The sequence below is a fragment of the Equus caballus genome, chromosome 27 (assembly GCF_041296265.1).
Source record: "Equus caballus isolate H_3958 breed thoroughbred chromosome 27, TB-T2T, whole genome shotgun sequence".
NCBI lineage: Eukaryota > Metazoa > Chordata > Mammalia > Perissodactyla > Equidae > Equus > Equus caballus.
Genome location: NC_091710.1, coordinates 19,859,784 through 19,883,193, shown reverse-complemented (window position 1 = coordinate 19,883,193; position 23,410 = coordinate 19,859,784). Strand labels below are relative to the sequence as shown.

The 23,410-nt window shown below is 43.8% G+C and overlaps 1 protein-coding gene across 13 annotated transcripts in view; it reads left to right on the top strand.

Annotated features, from left to right (window-relative positions):
• CSGALNACT1 (chondroitin sulfate N-acetylgalactosaminyltransferase 1) overlaps positions 1 to 23,410 on the top strand; it is a 330,167-nt gene that overhangs the window by 83,922 nt on the left and 222,835 nt on the right. For 5 of the 13 annotated variants that reach the window (XM_070253298.1, XM_070253299.1, XM_070253300.1 and 2 more), the window contains one exon: positions 21,381 to 21,624. The exons of the other annotated variants lie outside the window; for them this stretch is intronic. The gene's annotated coding sequence lies outside the window, so the exon portion shown is untranslated. The remainder of the gene's footprint in view (positions 1 to 21,380; positions 21,625 to 23,410) is intronic. 13 annotated transcript variants of the gene reach the window in all.

The window sequence follows — 23,410 nt, the reverse complement described above, 5'->3', positions numbered from 1 at the left end:
ACTGAAGACTCATATGTGGAATGCTTGCCTATTTTTGTGAAGTGTGTGTGTGTGTGTGTGTGTGTGTCTGAGCTGGGGCTCTGTGGCTGGGGAAATGGAGTCAGGAGCATCTGTCCTCAAGCTGCCTCCCTGAGGTGGCTCCAGGGGTGAGAGTGGGCTGAGGGAATGTGGGAAGAGACGGTCACTTCTTACTTTATATACTTTGAAAAGAAATGAGGAGATGCTGTGTCATTTTGACCATTCCTTTTTTGCATTTTTGAATAAAAAATAGAAAAACTACTTGTCAAAACTATTTTTCACTGTATAAATTATATTTTACATTTTGGAGCCAGTTTTTTCTCTTCTGTAGGAAAAGTTAAAAGATACAATGTATGCTGCTCAGGGTTTTACTTTCTTTCTTTCTTTCTTTTTTTTTTTTTTTTGAGGAAGATTAGCCCTGAGCTAACTACTGCCAATCCTCCTCCTTTTGCTGAGGAAGACTGGCCCTAAGCTAACATCCATGCCCATCTTCCTCTCCTTTATATGTGGGATGCCTACCACAGCATGGTGTGCCACATGGTGCCATGTCCGCACCCAGGATGCGAACCAGCGAACCCCGGGCCCCAAGAAGCAGAATGTGAGCACTTAACCACTGCACCACCGGCCTGGCCCCAGGTTTTTACTTTCTTAATGCATTTCCAGCTTCTGCTCCTAATATTTGAATTTTTACAGTTCCTTCTGTTCGACTTTACTATCCTCATTTTCAGAGGAGTTGTATTCTGTACTTTAATTGTTTCCTTTAAAAATATTTAGTTGAAGGAAATTCCATGATCGTTCATAGAGTTTAATGCTTTTTTCATGTGCATTATCAAATTTTTGAGTTCTTACCAATATTTAGTACTCTTATAATGAAAATATGCGCATGGAATGATCTTACGTTCCATCCTCTGTGGTGTAGCTCACAGTGATTTAGGGCCTATGGTTCTCAATTCTCTCTCATACAGCAGCCAGCGATCTTCTCGGCTTGTTGAAAATGCTCCCCAAGCGAGAGAGAGACCTCGGTCTTTTCTTCCTTGCCATCGTGCTGTGGTCATGCGGGGTTTAGGGTGGTGACCTGCCTGTTCTCCAGAAGCACTTTGTTCAAAGGGGGTGTGACAGTACTTACCCAGTTCTCTCATTGTCATGTGAAGGAGCACTTTAATCACTTCATGCTTTAAGTACTTAGGTGGAAGAGAAATTACGTCCTTTGAGAAGAAAATGTTAATGACTTGGGTAAAGTCACTAACTAGAACAGGAAGAAGTAAGAGAGATGGGTTTTCTTCATGGGACCTGGGGCAAGCTATTGAGTTTCCCTGGGCCTCCATTCCCTTAGTTGTGAAGTGAGGCAGTGGAGTGGACGCTCTTAATTCCCTTACAGCACTAACATTTTTTGGTCTGACTGCAGAAGGCCGGTGCCCTGGGCTTTGGAGCTGTGGGCAGAGGGCTGACGGATTAGCTGGCGTCCTTCCTCCTGCATGGCGAGCTGGGTGCCGGGAGACTCGGAGGAGCGTTAGACGCTCTCTTTTTACTTAACTTTTCACGCAAATAGAGGGAAGTATCTTGGAGGTTGTCTGGATGTAAGCTAGGCAAACAATTGGAAACGACTCCAAAGGAATTAAAATCACCTAAATCTGGGCTGCCATGTGAAAACTGTCAGGAAGAAAATGTAAAAAGATGAGGAAACTTAGGAAGGATGGAAGATGGAAATAAGAAGTCTGGAACACCATCACGGATGTAGTTAGATGGATGTGAGCCCTTGGCCTCATCCACCGGGGGAGACCCAGCGCTGACTTCTTAGAAGTGGAAGTGTTAGGTTTAAATGAATGGAGGTTGTGCTCTTTTACTAAGGGGATAATACAGTTTTAGTTATTCGCTACTGCAGATGGAACTAACCCATGCCCTTACATAATGTATTAAGACAAAGTATGTGGGAAAATTCCTGTTCTTCGGAGGTTAAGAGAGGAGAGGACCATGTCTTCCTAGACTGTAAGTCTACCTTGGTTCTGATGCAGAACCAAATTCTGTGCTAGGTGGACTGTGGTTCTGCTCCAGGGTTGCAAGTCAGCGATGATGGTGGTGAGGTCCGTGCATCCCAGGCTTGGTGTCTGGGGGAAGGGTGGCGAGTCATCGCTATGCAGGAAGATTTCGACCCAGGCTGTGAATGAGAGCATTTATTCCAGCAAAAGTCCACTCATAGCCTGAGTATCTTTGAAACAGTTGCCTTTTCTTGATCTTTCCTTCTGAGTTCTGGCTCCTATGTTTTAGGAGGCAAGCTGATTATAAATAGACATTTTGTAACTATTTTAAACACTATGTTAAAAGCCTGAAGGAATCTAGGTATTTAACGCAATTCAGTAGTAAATACTTTACAAACAAATTTGTATTTTTATAAGTCCCTAAATTTATAGTCAGGATATTTTGAAGCTGAGTAAGAATGCCATTTCTTTTTCCAGCAACCACGAAAAACCAGTAAAGTCTTCATTCCACTCCCAGATTTACAGCTTTGAAAAATGTTTTTAACATAAAATGTGAATCTGAGGAACATTCGGGGAGAGTATGTCAATACCAAGAGGTAATGAGAACACAACTGCGCTGTTTCCAAGGACCTCACCTGAGCCATCGCGCTGGCACCTCCAAGGGTGTGGGAGAGAGTCCTGGTCATGGGCATGCTTTCTCCAGCTGGGAGTGCCTCTGCCGGTAATTGGAAAAGTCTTTGCTATATGGAGAATGTCATTTTTAGTCTTGTATAGAAAGTGACATTTGTCTGTTGTTTTAAAATTGCCAGTGTCTGCTCAAAGCCAGATCTGAAGGCAATTTCAGGGTGATATCATACATTAAGAGGAGAGAATTGTAGTATTGGGGAGGAGGAGGGTTGGCTTATCTCCTTAGATCTTCTCAGTTCTCATCCCTAAGATTTTCTTGATACATTGAAACTTTATGCACCACAGAAAGAAATGTAGAAAAGAAATGTATTATGTTTTTCCCAGGTTGTTTTGGGTAATGCATTTCTCTTTAAGTATCATATATACACTGCCCCCTGCTCCCTGATACCCAATTGGTCATCATTCTCTATACCTTTGTCCAGGGTTTGAGTTGTTGAAGCTTAAAGGAAATGCTGCCATTCCTGGCCACATGTGCCTGGCATGTCAATAAGGCCTTCTTTGTAGCCTCCAGGATGTCTGTTCCCAGCTCATGAAAGCATGAATGCTGTGCCGTTTGGAAGGGAGCCCATTGTAGGAACCCCCATCCTAGGAGGAAAGGCAAATTGGGGTGTTTAGGTCATTGGTTGTTTTAAATTTAAGATTTGCTCTGGATATCTCTAATTGTAGTGAGTGATTTTCAGTATGTTTAGCATTTGGATTTTCTGGGGTTGGGAGAAAGGTTTGAAAGAAAAATAATCACCCAAAGAAAACAGGGTTTTCATAGTATTTTAGCCTTAAACCATGGTAGGAGATAAAAAACATACACTAAGTGCAGACCTGACCCTAAGTCATGGAAGATGGAAAAATCCATCTCAGGACTGTGGTTACCTTTAAGTATGTTGATGTTGATCTGGGGAAATGTTTTCCCAGCTGTCTGAGAGATGTGTGGCATCGTGAGGCAGAGCGATCATGATGGATGAGAAACATAGCAGATACACGGACAGAGAGCATCATGTGTTGTTCTTTGTGTCCTCTTCCAGGCATGTGTAGTGCTAGCAATGTTTTTTCTTCTTTTGTTGTTACAGATGTGCTTGGCTCTTGGTGTGGATAATGCCTGGGGTTTGGTCTTTGGGGGTGTCCATGGGGAGGAGAGCCAAAGGCAGAGGTCTTTTTTCTCTTGTGGGTGGCTGAAGGCTCAGAGAGGCTGGATACGCAGTGTGGCCTCCTGAATGGGGGGAGACGATGGCAGCTTTGCTGATGCCACCGCAGATGGTCTTCTGTCCTCCCGTCACTCGCAGCGGATGGTAACGACAGAGCCAAATGAGGGCATTACCAGTGCTGGCCACTGTCACCCAAGGGTGGAATCAATAACATCGCTTCTTTCCGATGTCTTACTACACAGACCTCAGCGTCCACTTAGCTGACTGTTTTTCAGTGCTTGGGGCCAGCTGTTGTGTTTCACTTCAGGACTTAAAGGTTTCTTATCAGGAAGTGGAAATGATAGGATAATAGGCTTTCCCAGGAAGAGGAAATACTGTTTATCAGTGATACACAGTTGTTAACTATTAGATTGCACACAATTATTGGATAATGCAAACTTTTTTAGCCAAAACATCACCTTAACATTTTAACTTTGATTTTTTAAATCAGTAAGAGTGTTGGGAACATAAGTTTATGTTGCAATTGTTTTAGTTACTGAGTTTCAGTAAAGAGCAGGATCTGGTGAAAACGCAGAGAGGAGCAATTTTAAATGATAGATGGAAAAAGAGTTGCTGCTAGTGGGGAGAATCTAAAAATATCTAACCTCTTAATCCCAGAATAGTGAAAATTAGGAAGGGGAATTGTTGATATGGAATATGGGCTCGTTCACCAAAGAATAAAATGTTAGGAAGAAGGGCACTCTGGTCAAAGTTTGTTTCCTAACAGGAGATACTACTCAAATTTATTACTGAGGAGGTGGAAAGGCAGGATGTATCCAGGACTTTGTGTGTCAGTGGCAGATCCATAAGAAGCTTCTCTTAGAAGTTGAGATATACCTAACCTTAGGGTTTGTGAAAAGGGGTGACCATATCCTCCCACAATAACAGAATTTTCTAGGTGTCTGTTGCATATTTTTATAGGGAGCACAACACAGATGGTCATGAAATACATCATTGATGAAGATCCTTAAGTCTTTTCCAGTCCAGGCTACATGTTGCCTGTGTTACTTAAAAAAATAAAAATCTATATAGCAACGATAATACTATATTGCAGAATGTTTTAAAAGTCTCAAAAACAGGTCTGAGCCCTGATACCAGAACCCTCACACAGACACAGCCAGTTTGGTGCATTCCTCAGATTCTGTATAGTTTTTCATTTTGATTTTTTACCTTCGTTTTATAGACTGCTTTTCTCGATGCAGCATAGCAAGTACGTGAAAGGACTTTGCAGCATTCCACCGAGGAGCTGGGCTGGGTGATGACAGCATGAGGTACTTCCCAGTCGGTGACTCATCTTCATACGCTCTGAGTGGAGCCTTTGCCAGTTTCCAGGGCCTCGCAAGGCTCCTGGAATGAGGCTGCGAGTGCTCTGCAGCTCTGGGCGTTGGGATTGGTGGTCCTATCTTGTAGAATGATGCCCCTCTAGGAGATTTTGGGCATGCACACTCTGTTTAAGAGCCTTGTGTTCTGCTGCATGTAGGAGGGAGTGTGCTCCAGGTGCTGGTAATTCTCATCTGCGCCGTCAGCACCTTTGATGAGGGGATCACGTGGAGGGGGGCTCTGAGCACATGCTTGCAGCTAAGCGCAGCTGTTTGCGAGGGAGAGGATGGCCTTTCTTTGCTGTCTGGTGTTTCCTGTGTGATGGCACTGATTAGCCCAGAGCCCCAGGCTGTTTAGATGTGACAGGACCAGGAGATTCTCGTTGGAGGTACAGTTCCCTCCAAACCAGCTGGCGGCAGTGAAGCATTGGTATTCCCCACAATTCTGGAAGATGGTACTCTTCTGGAGGGTGTGGCACCATGGTGTGATGGAAAGATTACGGGGTTGAATCCTACTTGTGCGACTCATCAGCAGTGATGGAGGTTGTAATTATCCCCAACTTACAGCTGAGGAAATTGAGGCCTAGGGCGATTAAGTAATTTGCCTGAGATCTCAGGGTTGAAAGAGCCGGGACTGTAACTCGGGCCTGTCTGGCCCCCAGACTGCCCTCTTCAATCTGCTGCCCCCTCATCGCTGTGTGTGGATAGACAGTCTGTGCTCTCTGATCCCATGGCAGGATGGATGGGGTAGGACAGTGTGCCCTGTACAGAAGCGCATCTGAAATTATGGTGAAGAACTCAACTTCAGAGCCTAACAGGTGGACCAGGTTCAAACCGTGGCCCGGCCACATCCTAGCTGTGAGACTGGGCAAGTTACTTAACCTCTCTGTGCCTCGATTTCCCTATCTACAAGCCAGGGACAATAATAGTATCTACCTTGTAGTTGTTAGAGTATTACATGAGTTACTACCTAGACAGAGTAATGACTAGCAAGACTAGTAGGTAATAAGTAGTATGACCTAGAAAGAGTAACTTTTAGAGCAGAGTCTAGCGTATGACAAGCATTTGATACATGTGAGCCATTATTACTTTTGCCGTAATTTGCTGCCCTCTCTCCAGGCAGAGACGAGGTGGGCACTTTGTGCTTGTCGGGCAGCACGGCTTTGTCCTTTTGCAGCTGCCTTGCTGGAGGGGTATGGGCCGTGATGGTCCGGGTCTGGGCAGACGATGTTTAGGCAGCATGTTAATCAAAATTGGATGATCTTCCATTCTTCAGCCAACAATCTAGGCAGAGATTAACAGAGTGTGGTTTCTCTACTCTTATGCAAAAAAGAAAATGAGAATTTAAGCTGATATCCAATTTTGTTGAAAAATACTTTCATGGAAATTTACAAGGTCTGGGCAGGCTCTTGCAATATTTTTGGAGCCACTACCAATACAGAGATACGAGTTCTGGGGGATTCATTCAACTAATTGTCTACTCCTGAAGAACATTCAGTTTTGTTGGAAACACACAATTTCTTTTTCTCTTTTTTAAAGATTGGCCCTGAGCCAATCTGTTGCCAATCTTCCTCTTTTTTTTTCTTCTTCCCCCTAGAGCCCCCCAGTACATAGTTGTATATTCTAGTCGTAGGCCCTTCTAGTTGTGCTGTGTGGGATGCCGCCTCAGCATGGCCTGATGAGCGGTGCCAGGTCCACGCCCAGGATCCGAACCAGTGAAACCCTGGGCCGCCAAAGTGGAGAGTGCAAACTTAACCACTAGGCCACGGGGCCGGCCCTAGAAACACACAGTTTCTTGCAGAAGGCTTTGTGGAAGTATTTGAATTGGGGATGAGAATTAATGTTTTGGGTTGATGCAAAGAGAGTGTGGGAGCATCTAGGACAAAGGGAAGAGCCCTAGTAAGGGATTATGGGTAGTTGGGCTAAGAAAGAGTTGCTAAGAGTTGAGAGTTACAGACGGGAAATAATGGAAAACGTAGGCAAAGTGGGACTGGCTTACAGAGTTCTGTTTTTAGTATGAATTTAAGGTGACAGGCAAAGAAATACCATTGCATACTCTCCTTCTGGGAGATACCTTGATAAATTTGCCCAGAGTATGTGTATCTCCCTAAAGGTACACTGGACATTAAAATGCCAAAGCTGTACTGCAGAAAATGTACGTGACAAAAACATGTAGGTTGAAAAATACCCTCTGCCTTCTCAGTGAGAATTGACCAAGTGATCCCATGACAGTCAGGCATTGCTTAATGATGGGGACACGTTCTGAGAAAGGTGTTGTTAGGCATTTTGTCGTTGTGTGAACATCGTAAAGTGCACTTACACAAGCCTGGATGGTGTAGCCTAATCTTATGGGACCTTTGTCATATTTGTGGTCCATGATTGACCGAAATGTTGTCATGTGGCACATGATTGTATGTAGATTAGTGGAAAAACCATTTATGAAGCTGTTTGTTTGCAACTTCAACAAATGTAACTAGCCGTCAGGTACTGGCTTTTGAATATCACACCTCAAGGACCTATTAAACACAAATGAGTTTTACAGATTAGAAGGTGAGAACTGCATATTGCTTTTTAGCTCAAAATTCCCTTAAAGGAATTGAAGCTTGCTAAATGCCACCCTGATGAAAATCTGGTGGAGTGTAGGTCTCGCTTGGGTTTTAGAATTCCTCTTCTTGATGTTTCTTGGTAGTACTATCTTGGAACATATCTTAATAAAGTGTGGTTGGTTGGATAATAGTTAACCATAATTTTTGTGTCGTTGTTCTGCCTGAATGAGATTTCAAGGTTGAAAGGAGCCTTAAAGATCAGCTAGTTAGACCTCAAAGCTGATGCCTGAGTGTTCTGTGCATCAGGCCATCTAACAGATGTCTGGACACTCAGCAATATGGGGCTCAATCAACGTGGGCTACTGGACCCTCCACTGACTCTCCCAGTGGAGAAACTCAGGTCCTTAAAATTAACTTTAAAGGTCCACGTAATCCGCCCCTGTGCTACCCTCTGTCCTCAGCCCAGCAGCACTCCTCCTCATGTACTCTGCCCTCATGATCCTGGCCTTCTTTCTCAAACACCCCAAGCGTGTGCCCATCTCCAGACCTTTGTACTTTGGGCCTTCTGTTGCTTCTAGAGTACTCTTTCCGTGGTATATTGATTTTGCTCTCATTTTTTGGATGTTTCCTCAGCCTCTGCTAATGCTAGATTGACATCTGTTTTGTCTCATCTCACTGAAAGTATTATTCCACTGGTTTCTGACTTGCATTGTAGCTCTTGAGCAATCAGCTAATTGTTGTTTCTTTGAAGGAAATTTTTCTTTTTCATTCTGGCTGCTTTTAAGATCTCTCTGTCTTTGGTGCTTTGTAGTGTCTCTGTGATATGTTGGGTGTGGAGGTCTGTTTTAATGAATCTGTTCGGGATTTGTTGGATCTTCTGCATCTTTGGATTGGTGTCTTTCATGAATTCTAGAAAATACCCAGCCATTATCTCTTCGTGTGCCTCTGATCCATTCTCTTTCTTTTCTTATGGAAATCCAATTGGATCTGTTAGACATCTTCAACATCCTCATGTCTTTTAACCTTTCTTTCAATTTTCCATCTGTGTCTTTCTTTGCTACATTCTAGATAGTTTCTTTAGCTCTGTCTTCAGGTTTACAAGTTGTCTCTTCATCACTGTCTAGTCTGCTAACAAACATATCCTTTGCATTTTAAATGTTACTTATCTTACATGTTTTCATTTCTAAAAGTTCTATTCTTATTTTAAAAATCTAATCATTTTTAATAGTTTATTGTTTTATAGTCATTTTATCAGTTGCTACTATTATTTCTTTAGACATAATTGCTTTATATTTTATAATTTTAATATCTGACATCTTTGCTGATCTGTTTTGTGTGTGTGTGTGTGTGTGTGTGTGTGGTGTGTGTGTGGTTTCTGCTGGTTCTTGCCCCTGTATATTTGTGACTTTTAGGTGTGAATTCAGGTTTTTGAATATTTAACTATGGGGCTTCTTGGAGGTCTAGATTGAAGGTGGGTTCCTCTAGAGAATTTATGTTTGCTGCTGCCAGATTTTTGGGGGTATTACCAACCTGGGACCACCTTAAAACAAATTTTTGGCTTGAGGTTTTCCAGGCCACCCAGGCACTCTGAATTTGGATTGGAGGTCCTGTGTGAGGGCTAGATTTTGATGGCAGAATTTTAGGGGAGATTTCTTTTCCTCCGCGTATTTACAAGGTTTAAGACAGTCAGATTTTCTCGGAGTATCTGGGAGGTAGCCATCCTGCTTGTTACATGCATGGTGATGTTGTGCAAATTAGAAAAAGTGCTTCTTTCTCAAGACACTTTATTGCTATTAGTCAGGAAAATTTCCTAGTAACATTAAAATCCCAGATGACCGCGAAGTGAATGGTAGCCACAAGTTGTGTGACACACAAGTTGCCCTCACTTCTGCCTCAAGTGTACCCCCGACCTCATTCGTCCCTGTCAAGTCCTGCTCAGCCTTCAGTGCTTTACGCAAATACTCCACCATCTGAGAAGATGTCCCTAACTCCCCACTCTAACTCCAAATGGCATCCCCACTTCTGAATTACTGTAGTCGAGTGGGGCATTTTCCACAAGTGACTCCTTTTTGTTAGTTATTCTTTTTAAATCTTACGTCCCTTGCCAGACTGAGAGCTGCCTGTTTGGTTCGTGTTTCTGTGTTCCGTAGCACTCAGGAGAAGGCCTTCAGCAGGTAGCTGGATTTTATTTGTTCAATAATTAAAAGAAAGAATTTAATTGAATAACAGGTTGTGAACCTACTAACCAAAGGATTACAAAAGGCCAGCTGTTTGGATGGTACGTAAAGATTCTGCAGGTCTCGCGCGTGCAGCTCAGGAGGGCTGTCAGTGTGCGCCGGCCTTCTCTAAGCGGGTGTCCTGTGCTGTGAAGAGCTCGCAGGGTCCCACGCTGGCCCCGGCTCTGCAGTTTGGAGGCTCTGGCAGAACTTCTGTCTGTTCCGTGCAGAGTCAGAACGTCTGTTACAGAGGAAAATCTGCGCATCATTCCAGGTAAACAATTTCTACCGATCGTTGTTTTTTCAAAGAGAGAGTGGGTCACACTGTTCTACAAAAATTACCGCCCTAAAATTTATTTGATTATTACTCAGTACATTTTACTCAATTGGTAACAGTTTATCACAATTTTTCTTCCTTTCCAATTCTTTTCCATTATCAGGTGATTTTAAAACTTTTTAAAAATTATTTTTTAGTAGAACTGGAAAAATGCTTTTTTAAAAATCTCGAATTGATTTATTTGATACTTCTGGAAAATTTACTTTGTACTGGGCACTTTTTAGCGATTACCTGATCTAAATCTTTAAAGATCGTCCTTTTAAAGATGGGGAAACTGAGGCAAAGTAGCTTGTCCTGGCCACTCACCCATGCAAAGCTGGGCTGCTGTGCCCTCATCCAGCCTGCCTGCTGCAGAGCTCTGCTCTCCTTCCCAAACACACAGCCCCACATTCAGCTTCCTGGTGTGATTTGGTCGGATTCTAAATGTTAAACGTTAAACATGTTTAAACTCCTTCCCCTCCCCTTTGAAATTTAAAGCTCATTATGATATTAACAGGAAATGACCTTGTAGGAAAGTGACTGAGCATTTCTAGTTCCTGTTGTTTATTTTGTATTTGGAGAAAGAGCTGGAAAATATTATGTTCCATGACTGTTACTTACTTAATGCCTAAGGTTTATGTCCTGATGTGGAGGTCTGACAGCACTCTAAAAGTAGTCAGTAGGTGTATTTTCAGCGACTGTTGAACAAGGCGCTTTTTGTGCAGTAGACGCACTGAGAGGGTGCAGGGCTCCGACTGGCCAGGCTTGGACCCTGCCTGTGGTGGGATGCTGGGGTTAGAGTCACCTACGATGGCTTCCTGATGAGGAAGAGGAGTCCCCTTACAGAGGAAGAGGGGCGTGGAGGCGTGCCAGGCAGTCAGCTCTGCAGCCGGCATCGTGCACTGCGTGGTGACTACATGGAGACGTGGTGAGTGCTTGGATGTGGGGGCCTGACCCTCAGGAGAAGTGGATGGCTAAGGATTCTGATTTGGCTCTGAAGGCAGATAGCTGGAACTTAAAGCCACGAGGCTGGACCAGGACCAAGGGCAGGACCTGGAGGCACACAGCAGGCCATAAAAAAGGAGCCTCCGGTGGAAGTGGGGACACGTGCCCAGAGAGGTGGAAGCGTGGGAGTCTAAAATCAAAGAGGAAGGGTGCCGTCGGACGGCCTGCTCATCGTGTCGGTGCTGCCCAGAGCGCAGGTGGGGGAAACTTGAAAATTCTTTTTTGGATTCATTTGGCAAGATATGAGAACCACTAAAAATTAAAATGGACAGGCGATGACCATCAGTTGGAAATGTGGGTTGAAGGAGAAGAGAAACAGAGCACAGAAGTGTTCTGGTTTGGGTAACTAGGTACACTCTGGTTCTATTGAAAGGACAGTGAGTCTGTGAGAGTGGAGCGGGTCTGAAGAGAATGGATGGATTCAGTTTCCACCCATTCATAATTCACTTCCATGATTTTAATTAAAATAAGTTTATGACTTTCAGCTTCTATAAATTATTGCATCCACAGAGAAGAGGTTCAAAGCAGAAGCCCGGGGAATGGAAATTTGGGGGAGGCGGAGGCGTAGCTTGTGAAGAAGGCCTGGGGCCAGAGAGCCCACGGATGGACGACAGAAGCTAGTGTCGTCTACTGAGCCAAGTGGGGAGAGAGTGTGAAGGATGGGGTGGCCCTCGGCAGTTCCCTTTGCTTGGAGAGGGTCAGGTACATTAGTGACTGGGAAATGTCTATTGATTTTGGCAAAGACTATTGCAGGAGAGTGGTGGGGTCAGAATCCAATTAACACAGGGATTTTAAGTGGAAAAGCTGAGAAGTGGGGGAAGTTGGTGCAGATTGCTGTTTCTTGAAGTTGTCTGTGAATGGAGTGGTAGATACAGAGGGGTATGGTCAAAGACGTGGTGCTTATTATTTTGGGGGGGCGGAATAGATTTGTGCTGTTTGTATGCTAATGAAAAGAAGCCCTAGAGACAGGGAGGTTGAAGATAGTGGAGAAGAGAAGATTTAAGGAGTGAGGTCCCAGAGGAAGTAGGAGGTGGGTGAGAGGAGAGACACCCCAGCTCGTGAATTAGGAGGGATGGAGGTAAAGGTGAGAGGGATACAAGTGTTTCTAGATATACCCACATGGCTATAGTCAGTGAAGTTTGAACCGGTATACAGTATCACTTATAGCAACTCTGCCTCCTCGATCTTGATATAAAAATATTTCACATTAGGAAAGTTAACACCACTCCGGTTTTGTGAGCCTGCCTCTGCCTGTTTTGTAGAACAAAGTTTTATTGAAACGTGGCCATATTCCAATTCCTTCACTTACATATTGTCTGTGGCTGCTTTTGCATGACAACAGCAAAGCCTGAAATGTTCACTGTCTGGCCCTTTGCAGACCAGTTTGCTGACCTCTGTACAGTTGTTAAACCGAGGCCCAGAGAGCATGTTGACTTCGGAGGATCCCTCCCTCTCTCATCCATCTCTGGGACCAGTTTCTCCTGTGTCGGTTGGCATTCTCCTGATGCTGCATACTCTTAGAATTATCTGGTGCCTCCTCTCTCTGGAGCTTTCAGCAATTACACTTGTAAATTAGATCACATTTAAGCCTGTCCTGACCCTATCCTAGGAATAAGAACTTTGTCGCAGTGCTTCCTAAGGAGTATGTACTAAAACCGGGAGCGCCTCCTGACTCTCTGCCAGGCCTTGCTCTCTCCACGCCCCAGGATGTGCTCGTTTTTTTCTGCTTTGCTTGGATGGCTTTTCTTCACCTTTTCTAAGAAGCCAAGCCTTCCTCTCTGAAATCATTACCAAAACCCCCACATATTCCTCATCCCGGTGGTTGTGTATCTTTGCTTTGAATATCCTCAGCACATACCTGCACATCTTTTAGAGCATAGCCTGTCCCCTGAGAGACCCCCGCTGTGATGGGGGCTCCTGAATGGTCTCTGCATCTAACTTCCTAGAGGACAGGGGCCATGTTGACCTTGTCATCAGCATCTTGTGTTCCACAGTTGCTGGTGCTCGTCAGATGAATTTTATTAAATTGAAAAAATTTAAGTCCTTGAAAATTGCCCACTTATGCATGAAATGGTGTGCTAATTACTAGCCCTTCTCAACCATTCTTGAAACCAGATCCTCTCCTGTATCTTTTGAAATCCACTTTGAATTATTAACCAAATTTGAAAGCAACATATTTAGAGGTACATTTTCGCTCATGTCACACTGTTCAGTTTTTCAAGAGAAAATACAAATCTATTCACTTGCTGAATTTGTAAATGGTTCTGAAGGGGCTAAGATTTTAATAGTTGCAACTTAGTTCTACAACCTAATTTATCAGATTGTAGTTGTGTGTACTTACTACTATATTGTCTGGCACCTTGCTATTCAAAATGTAGTCTGCCCACCAGCAGTATAGTCATCATTTGGGAACTCATTAGAAATGCAGAGTCTTAGGTCCCACCTCAGACTTGCTGAATCAGAGTACTCCTTTTAACAAGATTCCCTGTGATGCGCATACACAGAAAGTTCGAGAAGCATCACTCGGGGCTATTGACCTTGTGTTTCAGACAAACACACAAAACCTAAGGCCCTGCGCGCACACCTTTTCTACCTTTTGTATGTTATGACAATGTGGGTTGATATTTTATGATGACTGTTTCCCCTATCAGAAAAATTTTGCTGTTTTCCTCTGTTATAGTTGGAGATAGGTCATGATTAAGAGACAGACTGAGTATGCTTTTATTCTTTCTGCTACCTGGAATGCATTTGATATTTCTCCTTATGTAGAATTGACAAAGTCGGAAACCTCTACCGTCTTGGACAGCAGTCTGGGATGGTCTGTGGTGAGGTAGCAGCCCCAGCCCCCCTGCAGCTCTGGCTCATGCTGTCGTCTGTGTGCGCATGTGATCACCCCTCTGCCCCGGGAATTGCTTGTGCACCTTAACAGTGAATTCTGTACTGGATGGAGTTTTATTTCCCATTTTTTCAAGTCCTTGAAAAAAAGTGAGGTACTAAGTAAATATAGGGACAAGTAAGTATAGGAATAAAACTGCATTTCTTTAAAAATACGTAATTCATTCATAACGCTAATCCATATTGTCCTTCTTGCCGATTAATCCAAACAGGCAGAGTTGAAAATGAGTGCATTGTTTATTTATTTTTGGACAGGTCATGCACGCGTATCCAGTTCAGAAGGTTCAGTGAAAAGCTGATCTTCCGTGCCCACCTGCTGCCAGGCCGTTTCCTCCTCGGGGGCATCTCTTCATCCCAGTTCCTTATGAACACTTAGGGGTGATACATGGATTAGGAAGTTCAATATAGTCGTGACCAAGAGGGTGAGCTCTGAGGACAGAAAGAGTTTGAACCTGGGCCACTAGCTTTGTGACCTTGGGCAGGTAACTCAACTTCCCTGTGCCTCAGTTTGCTCATCTGCAAAATGGGTGTGTTAATATTATCTCTCAGAGTTGCTGAGAAGAACTAATGAGATAATTCCTGTAAAGTGCTGAGAAGAATTCTGGGCGTGCAGAATGCACTCAACAAATATTAACTATTAATATTATATGTGAGTATCTTTTTATGTCTTTATCATTTCTCTACATAAACAGTAGCAGACTCTGTGCACTTCCACATCTTGCTTTTGTTTGTTTGTTTTTGTACTTAACAATGATAGGTGAGATTTTCACCTAACAATGTGGAGATTGGTTCATTTTATTATGTGTAGAACTGCTTCATTCTTTTTAGTGGGTCCACTGTATTCTGTTTCATGGGATATAATTTATTTATAGAGCATCCTATTGGTGGACCTTTAGGTCGTTTCTATTCTTGTGATATTATAAAAACCTTTGCTGAAATGGCCTATGTACATGTGATGGTGTGTCTGTAGGGTAAACATCTAGAAATGGAATCTAGAAATGGTCCAAGTATAGGTTTTAGTTTGGCTAGATATTGACGAGTTGCCCTCCATGGTCTCCCACCGGCAGAGTAGTCTCATACTTGTTTTGACAGTCAGACTTTAACTTTAATTTTTAAAGACACAATTTTGTTTATGAATATATAGTAAAAACACCCATCCATACTTGGAAATTTGATTAAGATTGCTAGATTCTTGGAACAGACCTAGGAATAGGAAGATAATACTTTGTTCATAAGTGTTTGAAGGAGCAACAAAGTGGTTAGTGAGCTGTTTTTAAAGAGGAACTTTATAATATGCAACAAATTGTCATTATATTCACAACGTCTAAAGTATTCTTGAGATAGCGAAACAAAACAAAGAGTTTGGAAAATCCCTAAACAACAGTGTATTTCATGTTTTAGATTGCGTCCGAGGCTGCCTCTCGATGCTGCTGGACGTGTGCTGGCTGAGCCGTGCTCCCAGTGCACCCGTTGTCTGAGAGTGGCACACCATAGAGAGCCTCTTTCTTTTACTCAAACGTCTCATTATACAAATTCTTGCTGCCAACCGAGCTGACCGTAGAGCTTTTATTTAGGTTGTAGGTGAAACAGTTTCTTCTAAATATTTTTAAAAACTAATGTAGTCACTGAAGTAAATAAGACCAGAATCTAGTATCCCCTAACATTTGACCTTCACTTAGTAATTTTTGAGCTATCCAAAATATTTGCAATCCTCTTCTTACTTCACATTTTGTGAATAATTCAGCCGCTGAATTCTGTGGAGTGCATAATGTACTGTTTTCCTCAAACATAGCTCTAGTCTGTGGCGAGAATCACGCTCAGCGCTGAGATACACAGTTCAGTCTATTAGCAGATGATCACTAGGTTCTGTTTTCTTTTTTTTGTTGTTACAATTTCATTTTTTTTTTTTTAAAGATTGGCACCTGAGCTAACAACTGTTGCCGATCTTTTTTTTTTTTCTTTTCTTCTTTTTCTCCCCAAATCCCCCCGGTACATAGTTGTATATCTTAGTTGTAGGTCCTTTCTAGTTGTGGCATGTGGGACGCTGCCTCAACGTGGCCTGACCAGCGGGGCCATGTCTGAGCCCAGGATCCCAACCAGCGAAACCCACAGGCCGCCGAAGCGGAGCGCGCGAACTTAACCACTGGGCCAGGGGGCCGGCCGCCCATGTTTTGAATATGCAGATGAGCTGAGGAATGGAAGGAGAAACAAAGATAACTTTGCATCTGAGAGGCATGTAAACACACGACCATTTTCAGTCACTGGCATTATCAGGAAATATGTGTTGAATATCAAGTGTGTTGAGCATGGCACCTGGTTAAGGTGATACTCAGCTGGCTGTCAGCTGACCTCTTCCAACTTGGTGGGAATGCCCCTGCACTGTGGGACTCCAGGAAGTGAGCATCAGGGCGGCCTGTGATCCCCAGGCTTGGCTGCTATGGCTTTGCGAGGCCTGCTGTGGGGGACACCATGGGGCCACAGAAGGTGTGCTCTTATTTGGGGGACCGTGGACAGGCAGAGTCCACAGATGCTCCTGGGCGAGCTGAGTCCCTCCTCCATCTACTGCTCATCTTGTTGCTAGGAGCAAAGGAGATAATGCGTGTGTTCTCTGAGGAGCTGAACACCAGACTCTCTGACAACATGACTGCCGTTTTTTCTTCTTAGCCACTTGACAGGATCTCGACTTTGAGGAAGTCTGTTTTTCTCCCCTCTTTATTACCTAGTGCAACCCAAGTGATGGTGTTAAGCTTCACAGTAGGTACCGTGTATGTGGCTCCTACTGTGTACCGGGTCTTTTTGCCAGTTAATTGTTAGTTGTCACAAGCACTAATGAGGTAGATGAAACAACTGAGGCTTAGAGAGGTTAAGTAACGTGTGCAAGCTGGTTTGGGGGGCAGAACTGAGATTCACACCCAGGTCTTTCTCACGTGGGAGACGGTGCTTCCTCAGCCTCTGTACTCTTCTGTCAGCTAAAGCTAAAGCCAGAAGTGCCCATGCCACTGGAAGAAGCCATCGTGTTTGTCTGACGCAATTTTTTTTTTCCAAATAAGGGCTCATTATTGCGCCTAGTTCAACTGCTTGTGATTACAATCAATTTTAATGTTGCTAATAATTTTCAGTATCTCCTCAGATTTTATTTATTACTTCTCTGAAAACTGAGGCTTCAATCATTGACAGGTTGTCACAATTGCCCTTTAACTTTTTAGTGATCAGCAGTGTCACCCATGAGGCTGGCCTGGTGGCCTGGTGGTTAAGTTTGCTCGCTCCCAGTTCAGCTGCCTGGGGTTCGTGGGTTCAGATCCTGGGCGCAGACCTACACACCAGGCCGTGCTGTAGTGGCATCCCACATACGAAATAGAGGAAGACTGGCACAGATGTCAGCTCAGGGCCATTCATCGTCACCAAAAAAAAAAAAAGCAATACTACCCAGGATCTTTTGTCATCTTCTGGTGGTGATGGCTGGAGCTTTGCAAGCTCTTTCTGTCAGTAAGGTCGTTTTATAATTCCCTTAGAATCTTGATGCTTACCAGGTAGCATTCTTATTTTTACACATATTTACCTTGTATTTCTAGTATTTTCCCTTTGTCTTTCTACTGAGCGATAGTGATTTTTATCTTCATGGATTCTTCCCATCAGTGCCAATTTTCTTCATCCTTTGTGTGAGACATTTCTTTTAAAGTGTTGTTCACTAGGCTTATTCTAGATTTATTGACTTGTCATTCTTAATTTATTTCTTGTTATTTTTCTTTTAATTATGTCTGATTGTATTTTGTATTCCATGCATTTCCCCCCTTCTGTGGTTATTTGGTTCCTTCTCTGGGGATTGTTTTTGCTGTTTTTCCGCCTCTTTTGTCCCCAGTTCTGTTCCAGGCTGTTGGGAGTCTGGTTGGGGCCTGGTGAAGCAGAGCCCAGGCCAGCCCTGCAGGGGAACCTGCAGGACTGTCAGGGCCTGGCCTCGATGGAATCGCTCCGTGCTGCCTGTCCTTCTCTTCCGACCCGTCCCAGCCCCTGGCAGCACCAAGCAACGCTTTTCCCCAGGGCCTGCAAGTTGGCCAGGAAAGGGAAGGTGGTGCCCACAGCGTCAGGGCCCCCGCTGGCCTCTGCGGCCCCTGGTCTTTCCATTCGTTGTTAGGCATGCTGGGCTTTGAGCCAGGTGTCCAGTATCTCTGATCTCAAACCTTACACCTACCCTGCAAGGTTAATTACCATCTGTGTTTGACAGCCCAGGAAGCCGATGCTCTGAGAGGGTAAGAATCTTGCCACGGAGCACACAGCTTGTAAGTCGGTGTACTGGGATTCCAAGCCCTGTCTGTGTGACTCCACAATCTACGTTGTTTCCACACAGCATGTCCTTCTCTGTCAGAATGAACTTGGTTCTTGAGTACTTTTTACCCCTTTTGTTATCTTCGTTTGGATTAGAGCCTAATCCAATTACTCCTAATTAGCGGGTGTCTTAGGTATTCCCTCTGGTTGCACCTTAATACTATTGTGTTGTGCTCCCTGGAGTGATTCATTTCTCCCTGTTTGATTCGTTAACAATCCAGTACATTGTTTCCCTTGTTCATTGTATCAGAATCAAGTAACTGTTGCCTCCTGTTTCCTGGCTTCCTGCCACAGTGAGAGCCGGCTGAGATTAATTAGAATGTGTTGCTGACAATCTAGTAATATCAAAGTCATGGTTATTGATTATTTTCCTTTTAATGAATTAAACTTTGCTGCTCACAGGATTTTTACCTGGGTCGTTTCCTTTTACTGATGCTGGTGTTTTCACTCTTAGCCCTGTGTCTTGCCTCTGCAGAGCGTTCTGCTGATGTTTACGCAGGAATATTATTAATACCAGGCTGACTGCAGGTTGGGATAAGACCTTCATAAATTTAGGATGTCTCAGTTTCATAAAATGCTTACAATAGTTTTTAATCTACAATAAGGGTCTTGGATTGGAGGCCTGCGGTGATTGTCAGTTCCATAATTCTGGTCTAGAATAAGCCTGGCTTGAAGAGTATCTACAGTTCCTTTCTTACTGTCTTTGTTTTGAGGAGTTGAGGGTAGTCTTTAAGGTTTATTTTTTTTATTAGGAAATTAATATATATTAATTTGTGAGAAATGTAGGAAATGCAGAAATATATAAAGCATGAAACATTAACTACCTATAACCCCACTTTCTGGTGATAACCACTATTGACCATTTTGGCATTTATTCAGTCCTCGAGCACGTGTGGGAGCGTCTTATCAAACCTGAGATCCCAATGCGCACAACTTTGTGCCCTCCTTTCTCGCTTAGCGCAGGGCATCACAAATTCTCCATCGTTAGAACTCTTCATGAGCAGAATGGCAATATTTCACAGCAGGTATGTGCCATAACTTACTAGCCGTTGCCCAGTGTTAGGCATTTAAATTGTTTCCAGTTTCACGAATAATGCTCCCATGTACATCTTTGTGCCTCCATCTTTGTTATGATTGTTTCATTTAAATTTATTCCTCGAAGTGAAATTAATAGGTCAAAAAGTATGACCACTTTAAAGGTACTTGATACATAATGCTTGCCAAATTATTTTCCAGAGTGAATTTGAATCCCCGCCAGCAGTGGGTGGGAGACTGGCGCTCGTTACCCACAAAGGCATTGTGTATTAGCATTGCTAGTTTCGTAAGCAAAAGCTAATGATGTTGTTTCAATTTGCATTTCTTTGATTACCATTCAAGTTAAACATATTTTAATCTGTATATTAACATTTTTATTCCCCTTCAAAAAAACCCCTATTTCTTATCTATTGAAGTCTAGTCTATTTCTTACAGTTTATGAGGGATCTTTATATTTTAAGGATATTGACCCTTTATCCATGATATTTGCTGAAAATATTTTCCTAATTAGTTGTTGGCTTTTACTTTTTTGATGTTTAGATGTGTTAATTTATTTAGAATTTTACAGAATACATAATTTACTGTGTAAAAACTAATTTAATTTAAGTAGTTGTTTATATCTTTTGTGTGTGATTTCTGCCATAATTTTAGAAAGTCTTTGCTCATACAGAAAGAAGATAAATATATTTAACTTTATTTTTTTCCTAGCTCCTCTAAATCTAACTTGATTTCCCCCATAGATAATCAGTTGACCCTTTTTTTCCCCCTGGGAAAGATTTGCCCTGAGCTAATATATATATATATATATATATATATATATTTTTTTTTTTTGCCAATGAGCTGCCAGTACAGCATGGCTGCTAACAAAGCCATGTAGGTCTGCAGCCAGAACCGAACCTGGGCCACTGAAGCCAAGTGTGGTGAACTTAACCACTCGGCCACCAGGGCTGGCCCGACCCCTCAGTGTTTTTGTTACATAAGCTGTTGTCTGACCACAGAATTTTGTTATCACTTCATCATGTGTTCATGTCTTATATATCTTAGGGTCTGTTTCTATGCTGTTTTGTTTTATTATCTGTTTCTTGTTTACCCTAGAATTGCACTCTTAGTTATTATAGCTTTATAATATGCATTATTATTTGGGAGGTGGTATTTCTTCTTCTTACACTTATTTTCCAGAACTTACTTATTTGAACCTTTTTGTTTTTCTTTATATAAATCGAAGAACCATTTGCCAAATTCTTTATCCTCTGTCTGCCCTGACCGCTCCCCTGCCGCCCTGAAGTAAAAACAGGCACAATAAAAGCCAAAAGGAAGAACACACAGCTCTGGGATTTCTATCGGAGTTGTGTAAAACCAATAAAATGATTTAGGCAGAACTCAACTCTTAGTCCTATCTAGAAGGGCACTTTCCTTTTTAGCAAAAGCTTCTTAGTTGCCCGTACTTTGCTGCATTAATAATGTGGTCGGATTAGAGACGGTCGTCACGCGCGCCCTTGGAGCTGTTCCAGGCGGAACTGGGCGCCGCGGCCGCAGATCAAGGCGGCCGCCGGTCGCCCTCAAGCTGGAGCGCTTTTACCCTTTCAGAGGCTTGTAAGATAAACCAGAGGAGGATGCGCGACGCCGCCTCCCGCGGCCGCTCGGCTGGTCGCGGCTGCGAGGGCGGCCGGGCCTGGCCTGGGGCCTGGCGCTGCCCCGACGGGGCTGGGTGGTTTGATCAGGGCAGGTAAGGTCACAGGTGAGGGGATGAGTGAGTGTCCACAGGTTTTGTTTTCTCCCTACATTTCAAAATGTTTTTATACATTTAAAAAAAGTGTCTTGAGCGTGTGTTGTGCAACATTTTAAGAAGTGTACTTCCTTTTGCAGGATCGTGTCCCCGCTCGTGGGAACACCTCGTTTTTGGCGCGTCCCCTGCAGTAGGGCTGCCAGGCCAGCACCGGCCAAGCAGCAACACGGGAGGGGCTCCGCGGAGGGCGCCCTGCCGCTCTGAACCGCCAGCGCCTGTCTAGAGGGCTTCTTAACTCCAGGGCTGCTTCTGTTAACCTGACGGGGTCGCGTTGATCATGCGATGAACTCCCACCTGCTGTCCCTGGACGGTCTGGAGGCTCAGGTGAGGAAGTGGCCCGGCGCAGGCTCCGGGGTATCCCGCAGGGGCTTGGAGACTTCAGCCAGGTCTGGGAGTTGACAGGAGGAAGAGAGAAGGTGGAAAAAGGAGAGACAGGGTCTACAGGTCACTGTTACTGGTAACTCGGGTGGATGCCATGTCTGAGGGGCAGGGGTGGGGGAGAGGAGGGCACTGAAGACTGGGAGGAAGGAGAGACTTGGGCAGATGAGCTGGGAGAGTGACACCAATTCTGCCGCTGCTCCAGATGTCTCTATTGTCGCCAAAGGAAGGGCAGGAGAGGACCAAGTGGACCTGTCTGCCTGTTTCCACAGCCTGAGTCCCTCCGGGCGGGCCCAGAGTCTAATGGGTCTCCTCGGGGTTCCTCTCCTGTGTCTTAGAAGATATGATTGTCTGGGCATTGAATCCAGCCTTTTGGAATCTGAAAGGAAAAACAACCAAAGACTAAGTCTTACACTCGTAAGTTTACTTTCTGCAATATAGAAGGTGTTTCCTAGGGGTTTCATAATCTTTTTTTTTTTTCCAAGCATAGAATTATTGAAGAGTAGTGCAAGGCCCTGCAGAGTTTGGTTAATAGAATTTACAGCAGGCAAGTCAGGCAATGACCAAATTTCATGGAAAAACTTCTAAAGCAAAGTTGTTGGAAATTTAAATTAGATTTGAGTGTGACAGAGAGACTACTGAGAAGTGCTGGAGTGTCTCCTGTTGGGTTCCCCGGGCATCGGCCGAGAATTAATAGTGTTGTTTCTCTGATGCAGTGGGGCACTGATTTTGAGTTTTGAGTCCAAGTATATACATTTTCCAGATGTAATCATTTTACCCAAGTACTGAAAATTTTGCTGTATCAGGCACTCAAAGCTATTACACTGAGACTGTCTAGGAGCACTTTGGGGTTCTGTCAAGAATATTCTGGGGCCGGCCCCATGGCTGAGTGGTTAAGTTCGCGCGCTCTGCTTTGGTGGCCCAGGGTTTCGCCGGTTCGGATCCTGGGCGTGGACATGGCACCGCTCATCAGGCCATAGTAAGGCGGTGTCCCACATGCCACAACTAGAAGGACTCACAACTAAAAAATATACAATTACGTACTGGGGGATTTGAGGGAGAAAAAGCAGGGAAAAAAAAAAAGAAGAAGATTGGCAACAGTTGTTAGCTCAGGTGCCAATCTTTTTTTTTTTAAAAAAAGAATATTCTAGCAGCTGAACTCCAAGGAGTCTTAGAAGATTTCCTGCTCCAGAAAAGTATGGTTTCAAGAATCAAGGAAAAAACAAGAGGATTAAAATATTGGGAGATTTACCTGTGTATTTGTATTTACACAAGAATATAAATATGTATATATTTCATAAAGCGAGTTTGATATACAAATATTTCTTATTACACTGATGCCATGCCTAGCAAGTGCTATAGGATGGGATGTGAAGTGTTCAGGCTGATAAGATTTGTGTTCACTGGAATATCCCTGATGGAAGTCCGAGATCTTCGTCATTTCCGCCAGGCGTGCGGGCATTGAGCGCTGTCACCAGCAGGCAGGATGGCTCAGTGAGTCCCGTATGTGGGCCGGATGAGGCCTTGGGAGCTTCCCAGATGGGTGCTGTCATACCTCACATCCTTGCGAGGGCAGACCTTTATCCCTTTCCAGGTCACTAGAACGTATCCACACATATTCATAAAGAGTTGTACCGAAACCCTCTCAGAGAGGGGTGTCTAGACAAGTTTTAAAGTTGTCTTTTTTCCTTGGGGCCGTATGAGCTATGGTGCGTATTCTGTTCGTCACTGT